The following is a 21018-nucleotide window of genomic DNA, read 5'->3' on the forward strand; positions in this document are numbered from 1 at the left end:
CGGATGTGGATAGTATTTTTCATCATGTGTCTCCTGGAATTGTCTTGGATCATTGTATTGCTGAGAAGGGCTAAGTCAAATCATAGTTGATCATTGTACAATGTTGCTGTTATTGTGTACAGTGTTCTCTAGGTTCTGGTCACTTCACTCAGTATCAGTTTATGTAGGTCTTTTCTGTATTTTTTCCTGAAATCCACTTACTCATCATTTAAAAAATAGCACAATAGTATTCCATTATATTCATATACCACAACTGGTTTAGCCCGTCCCCAGTTGATGGGCATCCCCTCAATTTCTAATTCTTTCCTACCATAAAAAGAGCTGCTATAAATATTTTCATACATATATGTCCTTCTTCCTTTTTTATGATCTCTTTGGGATACAGACATAGTAATGACATTACTGGATCAAAGGGTATGCACAATTTGATTGCCCTTTGGGCATAGTTCCAAATTGCTTTCCATGATAGTTGGGTCAGTTCACAACTCCACCAACAAAGTATTAGCATCTCTGTTTTCCCACATTTTCTCCAACAGTTATTATTTTCCTTTTCTGTCATATTAGCCAGTCTGATAGATGTGATATGATACCTCAGAGTTATTTTAATTTGCAACACTCTAATCAGTAGTCTCACAGGATTTTTGAGAAGATCAAATGAGATTATCTATCTATCTTAAGGGATAGTATAAGTATTAACTATTGTATGATTAGTTTTTTTTTTAATTCTAATTACCAATTTCTCCTAATTCTTACTCTATCTGCTTTTGAGATAAGGCAAACATGTACCACTTCACTCCTAGCTCCTGCCTTGTCAATCTCCCTCTGCCTCCAAGAGAACAAGTTAATTAGCACTCATGCTAGGCTGTGGTCAGTAAACCCTCATTTGGTATGATGGATAATGTGACATACGTAATAGAACCATAGGATTTCAGAATTGGGAATTGAGATCTGGCAACCCGTACTAGAAAAAAGAATATCCACTTAACAATACTTGACAAATGGCCATCCAGCCTTTGTCTGAAGACTTCCAGTGAGGGAGAACTCCCCAGTTCCCAAGGTGGTCCATTTTGCTTTTAGACAGCTCTAATTATTAGGGAATTTTCAGTTACATCAGGCCTCAAATTTCCCCTATGCCACTTCCATACCTTATTCCTTCCCTCTGGGACCAAACAGAGCAAATCCAATCCCTTGTCCACCTGACAGACCTTCAGATATTCAAAGACAGATATTATGGCCCCCAGCCCTGAAATCTCTTCTTTAGCTAGAACTTAGAGACTGCCAATTAGTAACAGCTTTTGTTGATTCTGTACTTTCCCCTCCCCAATATCACTTCCCCTCCACTGCAAAAAGAGAGGCAGCAGTGGAGAGTCGGGCTCTGAAACACAAAGGTCTGAGTTCAAGGCCCTCCTCTGACATTCCATGTCTGTGTGATTCTTGACAAATGACAACCTCTTAGTGCCACAGGCAATGCTCTAAGTTGTCGATCTGCTCTGGTAGCAGGCATCTCCTCCACCTAACCTCCCTGTTGTTATTTAGTCATTTTAGTTGTGTCTGACTCTTCATGACCCCATTTAGGGTTTTCTTGGCAAAATTATTGAAGTGGTTTCCCATTTCCTTCTCCAGCTCATTTTATGGATGAGTAAACTGAGGCAAACAAGGCTAAGTGACTTGTCCAGGGTCACACAGCTAATAAGTGTCTAAGGCTGGATTCGAACTCAGTAAGATGAGTCTTCCTGATTCCAAGCCTGGTGATCTATGTACTGTGGCCTCACCCAGCTACCCTGGAGTTCCCTACACCAGTGTAATCACAAATCTGGACAAAAACAATGTACGCATTTGACCTGAAACAAAAAGAATAAAAAGCCCAATTGTTCTTACTGGTTTAGAGATCATCTCACACATCCTGTTCAGGGGCTCAGTATGGATGAAATCAGTGTGGCTTAAGATAGGGGCTTCCTGAAACCTGGCTATTGAAACAGGTGACCTCAACTAGCTGCTGGTGTCTTCATGGAGACTTTTTGCTTCAGTGAGACTCTAAGTGGAGTTGGGGAGGGGAAGGGGAAACCGGGAGGCTCCACATAGGGCAGTGTTCTGCATATTACAGTCACATTTGGTGTAGGGAGTTGAGATCCTAAGTGGGGCTGTCACTTCAGGGCTAGGAAGATTTCGCCATAAGACTGCTTCTGTCTACCTCATCCCATGTGTCCTTCACACCTTAGACCAAGTAGCTGCCCTCTACAAGCTTGCAGCCTTCTCAGGGAACTTGACAATAAATAATGCAGGTCACATTATAAGGGCAGAAGGAGTTCAAAGAAGACAGAGATCCTCGTGGGGCTAGAGTGACTAAAGCTAAAGTCAAACACTGTGGAGAACCTAGAGTATAATAGAACTAGACAAACAATGAGGAAGGCAGAAGTGGAGAAGGCCAGTGATGGGGGTGACCATCTGTCTTCACAGGTCTTCTACCTAGTCGAGATCAGATGAGCAGAAAGTTGGGTTGGGGAAGTAAATCTGTAGTAGACAGATGCTTGTAGAATAAATCAGCTCTAAATTTCTACTTAGATACTGGTATGATGGAACCAGTCTTTGACCTGCTCTCCCAGGTGGTTTCTGGATAGGTGTTTGATGACTTGGACAAAGGTTATGGTAGGGAGGAAGGACCCTATTGCTGGTTGAAGGAGGTTTTTACTGATGACCACTCAGTTCGTATCTCACTGACACTACTCCGGTGCTCTCCATTACATATCTTGTCATTTTCTGACAATTTAAAGACAGGGAATGAATGAAAGACACTGGGGACTATTTTTATTAAACACTGGGGATACAAACAGAAAAGTGGAAACAATCCCTGCTTTCAAGGAGCTCATTTTCTCACAGGGGAAGACAATACAGATAAGAGTTTTCAGCCACAAGTCTGATGGAAAGTCCCATGGTTCTTAGGGTGTGGTGGCAAAGTAGTGTCAGTTCCCTTGACAAAACCATATGTGCTTCTGACATTGAATTGTTTGACAGTGCCAAGGATTTTGGTGGTGGGATTTCTTTTCTGGGTCTTCATTAGCTGTGACTGCTGAGGAGACGAGAGCTGTAGCAGCAGCAGACAGTTGCAAAGGTTGAATTTCCACCAGGATTGCTGTCCTGGATGATGGCTGGGCTGGAAGTGACCAGTGGTCTGAGGTCTCTTTGCCGGACCTTGGGAAAAGTGGAGAAAGGAGTGTAAGGACCAATGCCTTAAAGACATACACATAAGGTACCAACAATTCCTGCTTCAGCTAGATGGCCAAAAGCAAGACTAACTTCATTTGTCTGATGGGTTGTGCTGGAAAGAGGCACCTGTAAACACAATAGGTGGCTAATAACCGAAGACCTTTAGCAAATAGCATTCTGCTAACCTCTAATCACTGCAGACAAATTGCATTCCTAAAGGACTAAAGCAGGCTTAGCTTCCACTGTGTGCAGATAAATAGAAGCTGTGCTGATTTATTTAAGGTCATCCAGGGCTACACACACAGAAGGGAGCCCAGCTCACATGTGTCAGTGCTGGAGCCTTCCCTTTGGAAAAGGAAAGACTAGGCAAGCCAAATAGGACAAACCTGTTGAAAAGGAGAAAATATCAATACTGATTGAGAGGAGAGGGCAGCGGGGCTGGGAAGGAGGGTTGGTATTTAAGAGGCATTAAAGAGTAATGGATAGAGTGGAGGACTTGGAGTCAGGCAGACCTGGGTTCAGATCCCACCTCTGACATTAAGAGCTGTGTGACCTCTGACAAGTCATTTCACCTCAACATGCCTCAGATAATTCCTTAGGATTTACCTACTATAATGTATAGATTGCAATCTGCATTGGTGAAGGGAATTTCTACAGCAAGAGTTCCCTATGATGACAAAATCACAGATTCTTCTAATAAAAAGGATCCCCATGACTCCCCATAAAATAAAGGCTATAGTAAGACACGCAGTTAATTTAGGCAAGGTGGGAAAGTTGGGAAGGGGATGTGGTGATGGATAAAGGCCAAGAAGAGATAAAAGCAAAGTAAAGTAGAGAAAGGCTGAGCAGCCCTTATTCCTTCAAGATGTATGAGATCAGCGGGGATTCCTGGAAATAACCTCCAAGAAGGTGGTAGGAACTAGGAACAATGTGAGGTAATTTAAGGAAGGGAATAAGCGAATGGATGCAGGTGATGTCTATAGGACAATATTGACAGAATAAACAGGAAAAAGAGGAACTGCACAGATGACAGGAAGAAATGAGGGAAATTTGGAATAAGAAAGGTACAGTGATGTGTTCTGCCTATATGCAAAGGTGCTTACAGGGAAGATGGACGGGGGAAATGTGGCATTAAAGGATAGTGACAGACCAATTAAAATGGAAACAAAGGAGAGTTAGGAGATGGAAGATTGTTTTCTTAGATTTGTTGGGAAAAGAGGGAAGAATGCAAGAAGAGAGTAAAAACTTAGGAGCAGCATTCAGGAAATCATCGACAGACGGAAAAATTAAGGATTTGGAAGCCAAAATAACTGCCCAGCAGATAGAAAGCACAATAAGACTGGTGAGAAACGAGAGTGTGTCTGGAACAGATGGGCCCCTCACTGAATTTTATCAGGAGTTTGCTGTGTAAGTGTAAGCCTTTAGCAGATGTTTTCAGTTTAATTTTCCTGAATGGGGAAATGGCAAAGTCTGTTGATCCTTTTATTTAAGCAGAGAGGGAGGATAGCAAGGTTTGCAGGACCTTAGTATGATTATACAAAAATTCTAACCCAAATATTTGTAGGATATTTTATTGTATAGACTTGTGAAGTAATTTGAGAAAAATGATACCCAAGGCTTTGACTGGTCTATCAAGGAATTGATGCCTGAAGAAGACAAGAATAAATGAGGGTGTGTGTGTGTGTGTGTGTGTGTGTGTGTGTGTGTGTGTGTGTGTGTGTGTGTTGGCACAACATAATGGTTGTTTTCAATTTTTTTTGCAAGGCAGTGAGGGTTAAGTGACTTGCCCAGGGTCACACAGCTAGTAAGTATCAAGTGTCTGAGGCCAGATTTGAACTCAGGTCTTCCTGAATACAGGGCTGGTGCATTTTCCACTGTACCACCTAGGTGCCCCATTTTGAAATATTTTTAATTTCTCTCATAGAAGTTCTGCTTGACCCCACAAGATTTGCCCCCAACCCTAAGAATAGTGAATGGAAGTTATAGGAAGGTAAGTTTTAGCTCAATAGAAGAAAAAAAAAAGAATGTCAGATTTCGAATTCAGGGCACCTAGACTGAAATTCTGACTCTGTCACTTACTCCCCCATTTGCCTTTTAGCAAGTTAACTTCAGGACTCGGGGTCTCAGTTTTCTCATCTATACAGTAAGACTGCTGGACCAGAGGACCTCTGAGTTCTCTTCCAGATGAACATCTATGATCTCTTGATTCTAAGCAAACAGTCCCTAATGATTCAAGTTGTTCCATGATGGAAAGGGATCCGGGCAGCTAGGAGGTGCAGTGGATAAAGACAAGTGGACTCAGGAGGACCTGAGTTCAAATCCAGCCTCAGACACTTGACAGTTACTAGCTGTGTGACCCTGGACAAGTCACTTAACCCTCATTTCCCCGCCAAAAAAAAAAATTAAAAAATGGAAAGGGATCCCTTGGGAGTAGTGAGTTCCTTATCATGATAAGGCCTTTAGGCAGGAGCTGGAGGATTTTTTGTTAGGGAAATTGTAGAGAGGATTCCTATTTTAATAGAGTTGAACAGGATGATTTCTGAGGTCCTTCACAACTTTAAGATTCTGTGATTTTAGGCAAAGACAGAAGGGTACTGATGGCAGTTTGCTCTTATAATCACCCCCCCTTCTCTATTCTCCAGTCTTCCTCTGTCCACGGTTTCCTTCTCTGATGCCTACAAATGCGCACAAGCCTCCCTGATCCTTAATAAACCCTCATTAGCCCCCAAAACTATCATCCTATTTCTTCCCTTTCTCAACCATACCCCTAGGTAAAGTGGTCTACACTCATTGCCTCCACATCCTTTCCTTTTGACCCTTCTTTTTTGTGTGAGGCAATTGGGTTAAGTGACTTGCCCAGGGTCACCCAGCTAGTAAGCGTCAAGTGTCCTCCTGAATCCAGGGCCAGTGCTCTATCCACTGCACCACCTAGCTCGCCCCTTGAGCCCTTTTTTAAATCCTTTGTAATCTAACTTCTGACTTCATCACTCAACTAAACTGGTCTCTCCAGAGTTATCTATGATTTCCTGATTTGCTGGATCTGATGGTCTTTTCTCAATTCTCCTTCTTGGCCTCTCACAGCATTTCATATCGTGAATCATTCTCTTCTCTTGGATGTTCTGTCCTTTCCCCAGTTTTCGTGACACTGCTCTCTCCTGGTTTTCCTCCTACCTGTCTGACCACTTTTTTCTCCATCTCCTTTTCATCATCATCTTAGTTCACTATCCATGTCCATTCCTATCACTGTGAGTGTATCCCAAAGATTCAGTGGTCTCTTATACGTTTATGTATTCTCTCACTAGGTGAGAGACTCTTTGGGATTACCCCCGTGAATTTCATTATCATCTCAATGCAGATGAATCACAGATCTCTATTCATTAGCCCAGTCTCCTAACCTTTGATCACACATCTCCAACTGTTTATTGAATATTTCAAACTAAGTGTCTTGTAGTCATCTTAAACTCAACACGTACAAAACAGAACTCATTATCTTTCCCCTCAAACACAAACCTCATCTAATTTTCCCTGTCACACTGTGGAGGGTACCACCTTCTTTCCAGTCATCCAGGTTCACAAACCTTAGTTTTCCTCCCAGCTTTTCATTCTCCCTCATCCCACGTACCAATCAGTGACCAAATCTTATTGTTTCTCTACCTCTACAATATCTCTCACATCCATGTTCTCTGGTCTCCTGTTCCTGTGGATAACCACATTAATTCAGGCTCTTGTTGCCTTCCATATCCTTCAACCTGGACTACTGCAACAGTCTCCTAGTTGGTCTCCCTGCCTGAAGTCTTTCCCCTTTCTGTTTTTTCCTTCAAAATGATTTTCCTAAAGTGTGGGCCTGACCATGTTGTCCCACTACTCTGAACTCCAGTGGCTCCCTATTATCTTTGGGATAAAATATAAACTCCTATATTTGGCTTTTAAAGCCCTTCACAACCTTGTTCTAACTTATGTTCCAGTTTTGTTATACATCACTCCTCTTCCTATATTCTGCGGCCCGACCAGACTGGTCTTCTTGCTGTTGTTCCTTACTCATGAACTCTATCTACTACTGCTGTGCCTTTGCAGTGACTGCCCGTCATGCCTGGAAGGCATGCACCACTTCTGCATCTTAGAATCTTTTGTTTCCTTTAAGGCTTAACTCAAATGCTACCTTCTGTGTGATGCCTTTCCTGATGCCCCCAGCTCCTAGTGCCCGTGCCCTCAAATTACCTTCATTTCATTTTGTACATATGTATATAACTTCGTGTTGTCTCCCCAATAGAATATAAGTTCCTTGAAGGCAGAGACTTTTATTTTTGTTCTTCTTTCCCCATTGTTGGGAATAGTACCTTGCATTTAGTAGGCACTTCATAAATGTTTGTTGATTAATTAGTAGTTTATGTAACCAGCTCAAAAGGAATGAAATCTCAAATGTAGGCACTGCTCAAGCAGCTCTTGTACATTCAGGAGATCTCAGAAGGGCCTGTGAGTGGGGAGTGTCCCCTTTGTTAGTTTTCCCCAGAAGGGGCAGGTAGTGCAGAACTGGAATTTGAATTATTGCCACTAAAGTTTATGGACAAAGACAGAGAGATGGCTGCTCACCTAATGAATCTGGACCAAGATAGAGTATGGGGATGGCTGATGGTACATATGAAGAAGTTGTGGGATCCAAAATTAAAGCAGCCCCTTGCTTATTAATGGCCTATGCAGGCCATTAACACCGCTGATGTGATTAGGCAATGGATTGTGCTGATGAACATTGCAAAGATATTATGGATTGCAGGGGTGGGAGGTTAGGGTGACTTACAGAGAAGGAAACATTTTTATCCAAAGAGGAGAAAAGGGACAGAAGGTAACAAGCATTTATTAAGGGGCTACCTGTGCCAAATGCTTTACAAATATCTCATCTGAAAGGGTGAAAGGGTTAGCAATGATCAGTCTCAAATATTAAAGCAATAAGAATCATCACAGTTATCCCATAGGTCAGCAGTGAAGAAGAAACAATAGAAGAATAATTCAAGAAGAAAAGTCACATCATCAAGGTGATAAAGGGAAAAGGGGAAAGTGTTCCCCTTGTGAAAGGAAGAAGGAAGCCAGGACATAGACAAAATAAATAAGGGGAATTATAGGAAGGATTCCTTACATTGAAATATTCATGTGGTACAGTGGAAAGTGCGCAGGAGAGGCCCTGGTTAGTGAATGTATGTTTCTCAAGCACAAACTCTAGCTAAATTTGAAGAGGCTCATCACTAGATTGATTGCAGACTAAAGAATTTTTCTCAGCCAAATCATCTGTCGGTGACAATCTTCTAAAATATAAGGGGGTTGTGGTTCATGTTGGTGGAGGTAGGATTGACACTGACCAAGTGGCAGATCCTTGATTTGTTGGAGTATTGTGTAAGCAGAGTAATGTAGTGGAAAGAGCCCTAGATTAGGTGTCCGAATAAACTGGGTTTAGGAAGGCAGATTGATGCAGAATGATTATTAGATGTGTGATCAGAAAAGTGTGAGTTTGAATTTTGCCTCTGACACTTATTAGCTCTATGACTTTGGGCAAGTGACCTAACCTCTTCGGCCCTCAGGAGACATTGGCAAAGAGTAGTCATTAATGTTTCAATGTCAATTTGGAGGCGAGTCTTTAATGGATTGCTCTAGGGATCTGTCCTTGGTCCTCTGTTCACTAATGTGTTTTCCAGTGACTTGGATAAAAGCACAGATGGAGTACTTATCACATATGATGATAATGCAAGATTTGGGAGGGATAGCCAACATGTTGAACAACAAAGTCATGATCCCCAAGCATCTCAGCAGACCATAACATTTTTGTACAGTTCAATTCCAGTTCATTTACAAAGCTTGCATTAAGAGTCTACTATACTCAATGCGCTGTGCTAGACACTGGAGATAGAGAGAAAACTAGCAAAAGTCTCAAAGAATTTATATTCTATTGGGAGAATAAGCTACTTGCAAAGATAAGTAAATATATTTTGAGGAGAGAGAAATTACTAACCAAAAAAAAAGGATAAGGAAAGATTTTCTGTTGGAAGCGGCATATGACATGAACCTTGAAGGAGGCCAAGCATTTTAAGAGGCAAAGATGAAGAAAGTGTGCATTCTAGGGATGCCAGAATAGTGAGGAATAGCAAATAGAGCACTCTGAGCTCTACTTGTCTAGAACATTAAGGGTGTGAAGGGGAGTAATGTGTAGTGAGTAAGGAAAGCTAGGTTGGAGCAGACTGTGAAGTGTTTTCATTGCCAAGTCTGAGATGTCTGTATTGAACCTAGAGGCAATAAGGAGTCCACCAGATATTCTTTAGAATAGTCAGACATGTGCTTTATTATTTTGGCAGCTGTCTGGAGGAGGGTTATGGAGGAAGGAAAAAAGAAAGCAGGGAGACCAATTAGGAAACAGTAAGCAAGGGGTGAAGAGGATCTGAGCTGGGGTGGTAGCTGTGTGGGTGAAAGGGGAGAAGGGGACAAATTAGGAGGTGTTGTAGGTAGAGACAGAACTGACAAGATAGCACCTAGATTTAGATCAGGAGCTGATGTAGAGGGAACACTCAAGGATGAGTTCTTGAGAATGCAAACTTGGATGACAGGAACGACGGTGGTGCTCTCAACCAAACAATCCAGTCAATTAGTCCATCAAAAAAGCATATCAAGGGGTAGCTAAGTGGCACAGTGGATAAAGCACCGCCCTGGATTCAGGAGGACCTGAGTTTCAAACCTGACCTCAGACACTTGACACTTACTAACTGTGTGACCCCTGGGTAAGTCACTTAACCTCATTGCCCCCCTCAAAAGGCACATCAAAAGTAAGCTTACTGTTTAACAGGCTCTGTGCCAAGTGATAGTGATACAGCTAGGAAAAAGAAAACAGTCTTTGCTTTATTGTTGATTTTTGTTCCATTTAAACAAAATAGGGGGAATTTAGGAAGTGGTGGCTTTAGAGAGGAAGAAATGAGTTCACTTCTGCACATGTTTAAGTTGAAATACCTGTGGGATATGCAGGTGAATATGTCTATCAGGAAGTTGGTGATGTGCACCTGGAAGCTCTGGAGAGAGATGGGAACAGATTGGGGACTCATCTTCATAAAGAGGACCTTTTGAAACCCATGGGTATTGATAAAATCACCAAAAGAGAATGTGGATTAGCCTGATGGATGAGCCAAATAGAACTTGGGTTTGAATTAAGAGATGTAGAAAGTGACAACAAAGCAGGCTTATAGTCATGGAATGTAACAAGTTTTATTGAACTCATTAACAGCTACAGGTGTCAACTATTCATGCCATCAGCACTGAGTACAGATTACTAGGGGTCCTGGACTTGCAGTTCAAACAGATATTTATCTCTCTGAATTAAGACTCCTGATGACTGATGTCACTGGTGAACCCCATTTAACAGAACCTGCCTAGAATGTACCCCAAGAATTACAAGTGCAACCAAGTACTCAGAAACAGGAAGGCTTAGAGGAAAGGTCACTCAAGGATCAGGTGAGAAAGTGAGGCAGGGTAGTAGAGACCTCAGTCCACACTATGACCTTAGTTTGGCTTCATACAGTCCAGGTTATCTGGGTCAGAGTGACCTATGGCCATAATTATGCCTTTGGGGGCTAATTCAAATGGAAAAAATATTGTGCGTCATGGCTTGAGAGTAAATTGGTGTGGTGATCATTGGGAGAAAAATTACCCACAGGAGAAACTATAAAAAAAAATCCAAATAAGCAAGAGACACCAGGGTGAGAGGGGGAAAATATGTGGAATCTCTCAAATTTTGTAGCGATTTCTGAATTTTTCTCGCTCAAAGGGTTTGCTCATCTTATCCTCTATTGCTTTGTTTTCTACTCTTTGCATGCCCAAAGTAGGTTTATCACAGGCATATTCTTGCTTGCAATTATTTGTTTTCTTTTACATCATGCACAAGTTAAATGTGGTATAGAAGATGAGTATGGTCCACTTTTCTACCACCTTTAAAGGACTATAAATACTTATCCAATGAGAAATAGTGTAAAGCACTTAGCACAATGCCTGACACATAGTAGATACTTTCCCTCTCCCCTTGCCCCCTTAATATTAAGGGGAGATAGGGGGCACGCCTGGGGGTGACATTTAAAATATTTTTGGCAAGTTGTTTCCTGGGAATGACGGAATGATCTTGTAGGGGTTTTTGTTTAGTTTAGTTTCTTTTAATCCTGATCCGATCTTGGGTAGTTTGGTTGCCAGATTGTCTTCATGCAGTAGCATTTTCATAGTCTCTAAAGGCTAAAATTACTCTTGTGATCAACCGGGCTGGGGTGCTGCCATTTTCAAGGGAGGGAACGCAATAGGGGCTTCAGAAAAGTCCAATTCACCACCTTCACAGGTCTGCTTCTTGCTGCTCCTATACACCCATCCGGGATGGTTTAACTATTTCTGATGGTGCTGCTCAGAACCATTATTATGGCTGTGGATATCTTTCATGATTGCTCGGATAAGCAACCCTGTGATACTGTCTCTCTGATATTCATCATCTTGACTATGGTTCCTAGCTCTAATATGACCTTCTATAATTTAGGGGAACCACTTACCAGGTGCCTCTCATATGTAAATCCCAGGGTCAAAAGAGAACTAAAACAGATTGTAAGTAGCGAGTGTGGTCCTAGGGGGACTATGCAGAGCCCTCTATTATCAGGTCAGGATCACAGAGAACCCCTATTGACATTCTATGAGGTGATAATTATGATTGCTGACACATATGTAGCCCTTTATTGTTTACAATGCCTTTACATGCATGGTCTTATTCAAACTTCCCAACTTAAGAGGCAAGTGCTTATAGGCCTTATCATTCTCATTTTACAGATGAGCAAACTAAGGCTCAGTGAGTAAAGTGACATGTAGCAGTCAGAGGCAGAATTTGAAGTGTCTTTTGCATTCCAAGTCCAAGCTATATACATTCTCTACCACGCTTACTTCTAAGTTCCACTTTTTATAATCAGCACCAGATAAAATCACATTACATTCATTAGGAGGTTGGTTTACTATTCTAGCTCTTATCCATGTTAGCTAGGCTCTAATTCTTTTGCATCTATAGGTCAGTCAATGAACCATCCACAATGCAGGCTGGACCAGAATAGCGTCTGAGGTCACTTGCATGTTTTATGATTCTAGGATTCTGTGTTCACACTGCACACTTTGTTCATGTACATTGTCCACTGAATCCATGTAACAGTTCAAACAAATTAGACCCCAACAAAGAACACCTTAATAGGCCTCTAAATATGAAAACAATAGAATGATAGGTGATAGAAGTATAGAAGAGAGAGAAGAACTGAAATCAAAACTATACAGTCTACATGTGGACCTTCCAGCAAGTCCCATGATGTACCAGTTCTCCAATTCCAGGTGTCACTCAATCAGTTTTCAAGTTTCCAGGAAAGAATCACAAAGTTGATCATATTCACATTGAAGCCACAGTGTAGGCAGTTCTTCTGGACTGGAAAATCGCCGCAGATGACATCCAACTGCCACAGTTCCATTTTGCACTGGTGCCAATAACTTTTTCCTAAACATTACATAACCACTAATCCCCATTTAACATTTTCATTATATCCCTGGTTCTTTTGCTCTGTGTTATTTCTTCTGAGCAGTGTTTCCCATTCTGTGCTTTTATTCTGGAGTCTTCAAAGTCCGTACCACATGGTCACATGCCCATTATCTCTGTTTTGCTACTTGTGGGGCACAAACATGCTTTTATTTAATTCTGCTTGTCACCACCCTATGCTCAGTCCACTGGAGATCCCTTAGGATCAAATACTAATAATAACACTAATAATTACAGAAATAGTTTGTCAATAGTTTTGGAAGGAGAAAGAGAAAACAATCATAACAATAATACTATCTGACATTGATTATGCTCACTCCACAAATAAATGGAGGGTCATCATACATAAAACAGCTAGACTTCCAAGGACATTGTCTTTTCTTTTCACTTTTTTACATATGGGTGGATTATCTTTTCATTTAACATTCCCTAGTCTTTTTGTGATCTTTATAGCATTATGATTACTTAATTTCTCTACTTTTTGCTAATTTGATCTATTGGTAGGATTTCTTTTAGGGACTAGATCTGTATTTCAAAGCTAAATTATTAACATACACGTGAATATTATATTATATTTTTCATCAAACTTAGTGCCTCTCTACTAATAGGACTGTCACCTACTCTCTTTTGTTTTTGTTTTTTGCAGGGCAATGGGGGTTAAGTGACTTGCCCAGGGTCACACAGCTCATATGTGTCAAGTGTTTGAGGCTGGATCTGAACTCAGACCCTCCTGAATCCAGGGCCAGTACTTTATCTACTCTGCCACCTAGATGCCCCCTAATTGTCATTTTAACTGAAACCAATATCATAAAGTTTGGGATTCCTGAAACTTTCAAAACCTTGGGTCAAGTATTTACAGTGTAGATCTCTACTCTAAAAAAAATCAGTTTAGCCAGATGCCCTCGCACACACCTGGAATTCCTGCTCCTGGGGAGGTTGAGAATGGTACATGACTTGAACTTGGGAGTTCTGAGCTGCACTGGGGCTAGTGAAGCATCAGTACAGTGAGCTCTTGGGAGGAGGAGGCAAACAGGCTGCCCAGGGAGGGTTGAATTGGCCCAAGTCAGAAATGGAGTAACTCAAAGCTTCCATGCCAATCCTCACTGGGATCAGGCCTCGTTCCAGCTGTTGAGATATAGGGAGACTCAGTCTCCAAAAGAAAATCTGTTTAAATCAATAGCAAGCTCTTCCCACTGTACAAAAAAAGGGAGAAATGGAGTTCCTGTGTCCAAGACTATGATCATCAGGATTTTAAAAATAAATGTTGTTTGATAGTTATAATGATAGGATTCTGATCTGGAGTCACTTCTGCTAAGTGGTCCTTGTGCCCATAAAACATCTAGGCAATGGCAGTTTATGCTTTTCCACCATCCTGGCTCATCCTAACCCAATGACAAGTTGTTAATGATCAAAATATCTGATTGGATAAGACTCCTGGCCGACTGCAGGAGCCTTTGATCCTTTCCCATTACTTCTCTCTCAGATAGCAAACAACTCAAAGCCTCACTCAAATTTGGCTACAGATAAGGAAATTGCCCCCACCTGAGCCTGCAATCAATCAGTAACCCTAAGAATTTCCCCAACATATTTTCTTCTAATTAGGAATGCCCCCTCCTGTATCTGGTATCTATTTCCCCGTTCTCAACCTAGTCCATTTTTAAGGTATAAATCTTCCTTGCTTGGACTTCTACTATGAGTGTGTACTTCCACAGAGATCTTTGCAGCTGTTCACATCTCCTTCCCCATTGAGCTGGGTGAGTTTCTTTGCATCCGTGGAGCCAGACTTTTGTCGGTCTGCATTACCATATAGTCTCTATGTGTGCTTTTGTTCCCTCATCCCCACTTGCAGCTCCACATAGTAACAAAGCTCTTGTTTGTATTAGCTTCCCAAATACCAGTTTCCTAGAGCAGAATCCCTGAACTCGGGTCTTGGGCCAAATAAAGCAAAGAAGCATGTGTGTTTGGGGGTGACTGTCAAAATTGGGGAACATTTTGCCTCAATATAAAGAAAATAATCAGAATTGCTGAAAAAGGCTCCTGTGAGGTAGAATAAATTTGTGGTAAGTTCCATGGCACTACAGGTTTCAGAGCAAAGAATGGGTGACCCCTTTTTGGGATATGTTGCAGAGAGGATTCCCACAGTCCCTTGCAACTCAGATTCTGTGATTCTTATTCTGCAAAGTCTGAGCAGTGATGGAGAGAAAATTAGGGAGCAAACCCACCCATAGCTTCCCATAACTGTGGGTCAAGACCCAAATACAAAGGGTTAGGTATTGTGGAAGACCGCAGGTGTTGATTTCTAAATTCACCTAGTCCATGATTCTCAGGGACTTTTAATTCCTAGGACTGGATGTTTCATTGACATTTACACAATGGGGTATCTTAGTCAGAACTACACATTTCCAGTCATGGCTTCTCATTCAAGTTTCAAGATTATAATCTAGGGGACAGCTTGGTGGCACAGTAGATGATGCGCCGGCCCTGGATTCAGGAGGACCTGAGTTCTAATCCAGCCTCAGAATTTGACATTTGCTAGCTGTGTGACCCTGGGCAAGTCACTTAACCCTCATTGCCCTGCAAAAAAAAGAGATTATAATCTAACATTCAACTTTGTTTTTCAATTTATAGAAGCAAACACATCATTAGTGTGTCCACTAAAAGAGCAATCAGGAGTAAACCTAGCTGGGGCATTGCCTACAGGTTTGGCAAACATAGGCACAAGCTTATTTTACATATATACTAAGAGTCTCATGAACTTGGAATCTTTTGACTTTGGCAGTGGCAGTAGCACAGCTTAGCAAATTGTACCCAATTGCTGACATTTTCGCAGATCTATCTTTGAAAATAGGACCATAAGCTTACTGAATTAAAATGTTCCTTGGGAGAATATCAGCTCAAAGACAAGCATGTGAATCAGTGTTTGTCAAAATAAGAATTAGTTCAATCATAAGGAACTTCATTGTAACAGTTTCTAATATGAAACCACACATGTTAATAAAGCATGCAGAAATAAATATGCAGAAAGCTGATACAAATAGAGTTCATGAGACAGAGAAGAAATATACACAAACACATGGGAGGTTGGAGAGAGAAGCAAGAGTCTGCAACTTGTAGAAATATAGGACAGAGCAATACAGATAATTTTGACACATTTGTATAAAGTTGCTTTGGAGCCTTTGGAAAAGCAAAAACATCTTTTATACCTCAGAGGGAAAGGACTTTGAGAGAGGGAGACAGACAGAGAGACAGACAGAGACAGAGACAGAGAGAAGAAAATTAGAGTAGTTAGAACTCTTCTTTCAGTCAAAAAGAGAGAACAACTCAGCCAAATGAACACAACATAAAATCTATGAAGAGTTATAAAGTGTCTGCTGCAAGGAGAACATATGACCAAAAAAAAAGCATTTGTACTCATTGCTCTTCTGCTTTCCTATTTCTGTGGAGGAGAAAAGATTAGGAGAAAGGGGGAGGTGAGGAAAGAAATGCAAATGTCCAAATTATTAAATATCTGGTCCCCAGTTTAATAGTACTACTCCATGGTGGATGCATTCAAAACCCACCACAAGTATAAAAACCTGAAAGGCAATGTCCCTATAACAAGCCAGTGTTATAAATTTAGGTCCCAAATAATGAAGCTATAGGTCCAATAAGAATCTTTTAAACACCCAATTTCTTTCCCATTTTAATTTGTACTCAATCTGTTGTGGGAAATTCCGACGGAGAAACCCAAACGGCACTCAGGAATAAGAAAGAGCAGTTTGTTGATGCGCCGGCCCAAAGCAGAGTCACCTCTGATACTCTGGGCAGCTACCAAGTGCCCAAGCTGCAGTTTTTCTATCTTTTCAGTGCGAAAATGCATGTAGGTTTTCACAGGTACATTGTGGTAAGCTTACTTGGCAGACAGGAAGGCATATTTCAGTAAACAGAGGCATATGTCAGGAAGTTGGTACTAAACCACAGACTTCAGGGGAACAAACAGTATGTCCTAACTTTCATTTTGGGGGTCTCAGCTCAGGCCTCAGTTTCATCCCCTGTATTTTCCCATATCAAATCCACAATTAATAAAAGTTTGTGATGACTTGTCAAACTTTCCATTTTGGTGAAAGGTAGACTCAGGATCTTTTCATAGACATCGTCATGTAGGAATTCTTAAATTCATGCAAATCTACATGACACATAATCTGATATGAAAATTTCGCTCTCCGTGTCTGTCAGACCTGAGGAAATAAACCAGCAATCACCTACCATATAACTTTAAGTTCTATGATCACTTTTTGGGGTGCCTACTCCTGAGTCTACATTTCCAGCTGCCTGGTCTTTTGGAAAATTTTTCTTTCACTGCAATTGTTAACTTGTGCTTATCCCACTGCCTTCTCTCTCCTCTTTTCCTTAGGAGTGGAGATCACAAGGAGAAATCATTGCCTTCTTTCTCTATATTCTCTCTATTTCTCCCTGGGGTTACCTTGGCTTCAGTTTCTTCCCCCTTCCCCTCCCTTATTTTCCTTCTCTTCCTTGGACCACACCTACTTCTATTGCAAAAGAGTTTGGAACTCTATTAAGTACTGAGTGACTCAAATGTTCAGCCCTCAGGAAAGAGGTGTTTATGCTCCATTGGGGCTACATGGGAAAGTGATGACATAGTACCTGTTGCTTTGCCCCGCTCCTCACTAATTCCGATGGGATAAGGAATTAGCTCAAGCTATGACCCTAAGTGTAAGCCTTTATCACTGTTTCAGGATGAAATCATCACTGCTGATTGAGTTGTGAAATGGTCCAACCATTCTGGAGAACAATCTGGAACTATACCCAAAGGGCTATAAAACTGTGCATACTATTTGATCTAGCAATGCCAGTAATAGGTTTGCATTCCAAAGAGATCAAGGTAAAAGGAAAAGCACTTATGTGTACAAAATATTTTTAGTAGTTCTTTCTGTGGCGGCAAAGAATTAGAAATCAAGGGGATGCTTATCAGTTGGGGAATGGCTGAGCAAATTGTGGCATATGATTGTAATGGAGTACTGTTGTGCTATGGGGAATGATGAGGGGGTGGATTTGGAAAAACATGACAAGACCTATATGAACTGATACACAGTGAAATGAGAACCAGGAGATCATTGTGCACAGTAACAGCAATGTTGTAACATTGATCAACTATGAAAGACTTGACTACTTTGATCAACAATACAATGATCCAGGGGGCAGCTAGATGGCGCAGTAGATAAAGCACTGGCCCTGGATTCAGGGGGACCTGAGTTCAGATTTTGCCTCAGACACTTGACACTAGCTGTGTAACCTGGGCAAGTCACTTAAGCCTCACTGCCCTACCAAAAAACAAACAAAGAAACAAAAAACCTGCACCCCAATACAATGATCCAAGATATGAAAATATGCTATTCACCTTCAGAGACAGAACTGATGAACTCTGAGTACAAATTGAAGTATAATTTTCTCACTTTATTTTTCTTGCTTTTTTGGGAAATGTGGCTAATATGGAAATGTTTTGCATGATTTCACATGTATAATTGCTATCATATTGCTTGCCTTCTCAATGAGTGGGAAAGGGGGTAGGAGGGAGAGAATTTAAAAATCAAAATTTAAGAAGAAAAGAATGTCAAAATAAATAAATAATAAATAAAACTAAACAAAAGATGAAATAATCATTAGTTGGTCTTGCATAAGGCATCTTTAGAAAGGGAGAAGGTATGAATGCAGGGGAAGTAGTGTTTACCTTTCCTTTCACCATAAATACATTTCCCTGTGGGAAAGTTAGTAACTAATTAGTTGATTTCTGGGAAACAGAAACTTAAACAGAAAAGCAGAACTTAAGACATACAGTATGTGTTTTTCCTATGGAAAATTAATGGTGTCAGCACAGGATCTGGGTCTTTCAATGATACCACTGCTGTCCACAGCTTACTCTTTGGTAATGTAATTTTCTTAAGGATGTAATAGTTTATTGCTAGGTAACCTTGCATTTACTGTCAATGGTGCTGTGGCTGCCATTGTCATAAGCAAGAAAATAAGAGTTAGAATGGCATCCCCAATCAAACTTTATAATATTAACTGGCCTATTCTAGTTGTTATAATAAAAGTTATCTAAGGTAGGTAGCTCACCATCTCAACTGTGCCTTTGGTGGTTAATCCTGGTGGTGTTAAGAACTATGCTTCATTTTATCCATAACTGTTTTTTTTCTTTGTGGATGGACAGTTTGACATTAATTATGCTGTACTGACTCAGTGATATTGTCCATTTTGTATATATTTTGTATTTCCTTCTTTCTCTCTGTCCCTCTCTGTCTCTGTCTCTCTGTATCTCTCTCTTCCTCCCTCCCTTCCTTCCTTCCTCCTTCTCTCCATCCCTCCCTCTCCATCTCTCTCTCTCTCTCTCTCTCTCTCCACTCACCCCCAGGAACATACCTTCCTTGAGGATAGGGATTCTTCATTTTCAAGCACAGTACCTGGTGCATAGTAGGCACTTTTAATAAATGTATGTTAAGCAATATCAATATCTATAGGTAGCCATATCAGAGTTAGGTATTGCTACTCTAGTTAAGGTATTTACTCTTTCTTTTTCCATACTTGATAAACTATTTCTGTAATTATTTTTATGTTAACAGTATCTAAGCTTAGATGATGTTGCTGTTATTAATTTGTCATTCATTGATGTCTAGTCTGACTTGGGTTATGTTATGCTAATTCAGTGACATGCTCTACATGAACAAAATGTGCAGCAGGGATCAAAGAATCATACAATAATTAAAATCTCAGATATGTCAGAGACCTTAGAGGATGAGTCCAACCCATAACTCCACAAATGGATTGCCTACTAATTGTGAAATTCTAAACTACAACTCCCACAGTGGGAAAACATTAGCTGGCATTGGTGAAGAGCTGTAACACTTTGCAAGTGACATAATGAATGTGGACAGTACTAATATGGAGTAACTAATGAATATGTTTCTCAATGAACATAAACATGTAAACACAGACAGTGGAACTTTTATAGGCAGAAGGAAGGGTTTGCTATGGTGTTCGACTTGGGGACAGTGAGACCTGGATTCAAATCCTTTCTCTAACAATAGTTCAGTGACCATGGACAAATCACTTCATTTCTTAGAGGCCAGTTTCCTCATCTGTAAAATGAAGGGATTGGTTTCAATGACCTCTAAGGTTCCTTCCAGACTTAGATCTTCGATCCTATGAACTTGCTAATTCTTTGGTCATGAGCACCTGTGGTCACTTCGTCTCTCACGGGGTCTTAGTTCCCTCATCTATTAAGGCAGGCTAAGACAGCTTGTAAGTACCCACCTCACAGAGTTATTATGAACTGATACAGAGTGAAGTGAGCAGAACCAGGAAAACAATTTCTACATTAAAAATACTATTTTAAGGATGATCAACTCTGAAAGACCCAGACACTCTTATCAACACAATGACCAACAGTTCCTTAAGGCTCCATGATGAAACACACTCTCCGCCTCCAGATAGAGAAGTAATGAACTCAGAGTGCAGCTCCTCATCTCCTCTCCTTCTTTTTTTGGACCTGGCTAATTCGGGAATTTGTTTCACATGATCATATGCCTTTTTAATGGGCTTTTTTTTCTTGCCTTCCCAATGAGTGAAGGAGGAGGAGGAGGAGGGGGAGAGAGAAAATTTGGAACTGAAAATAAAATAAAATTGAATTAAAAGAAAAAGGAAGACTAGAGGGAGCTTCCTTTGGGTGAAGTCCTTGATGTTTTATCCTACTGAGATCTGCCATACTTCATAATTCAGCACCTAGATATCATAGGTTGTAGAGTGAGGAAGGAAGAAGTTCCATGAGTAATGATCATTTTCTCAGAGACACACTCTAGAGAAGGGAACCAGGAAGCTGGCTTGTGTCACAGAAGTCACTGGGTTCCTTCTGGTGCAAATGGCCTGTTAGGGTTTTTAGAGTAACATTAATTAATGGCAAAGTAATTAAATCCCTGATTAGCTATGCCCTCCAAACCACAGGGCAGGCTTCATGGGAATTACTTTGCAACAGCTAAGTATAATCATTAAGTAATCAGGAGGGATGGCTAATGACACCCCAGGCACAGGGTATTCTAGACCAGCTGGTGTGGGTCCCACCCTAGCTGTTTGGGGTACGGAGTTGTGTACATTCTTTGAGAGAATGTGACAAGGTGGGGAAAGCGGAGAGGAGAGAAGGTCTTACTAAGCCAATGTCCCAGCTTGATTCTGGTAAAATAAAGAAGTCTAACATC

At 40.9% G+C, this 21018-nt stretch overlaps 1 protein-coding gene across 1 annotated transcript in view; it reads left to right on the forward strand.

Annotated features, from left to right (window-relative positions):
• SLIT1 (slit guidance ligand 1) overlaps positions 1-21018 on the forward strand; it is a 248127-nt gene that overhangs the window by 148761 nt on the left and 78348 nt on the right.

Source organism: Dromiciops gliroides, chromosome 2, assembly GCF_019393635.1.
Source record: "Dromiciops gliroides isolate mDroGli1 chromosome 2, mDroGli1.pri, whole genome shotgun sequence".
Classification (NCBI taxonomy): Eukaryota; Metazoa; Chordata; class Mammalia; order Microbiotheria; family Microbiotheriidae; genus Dromiciops; species Dromiciops gliroides.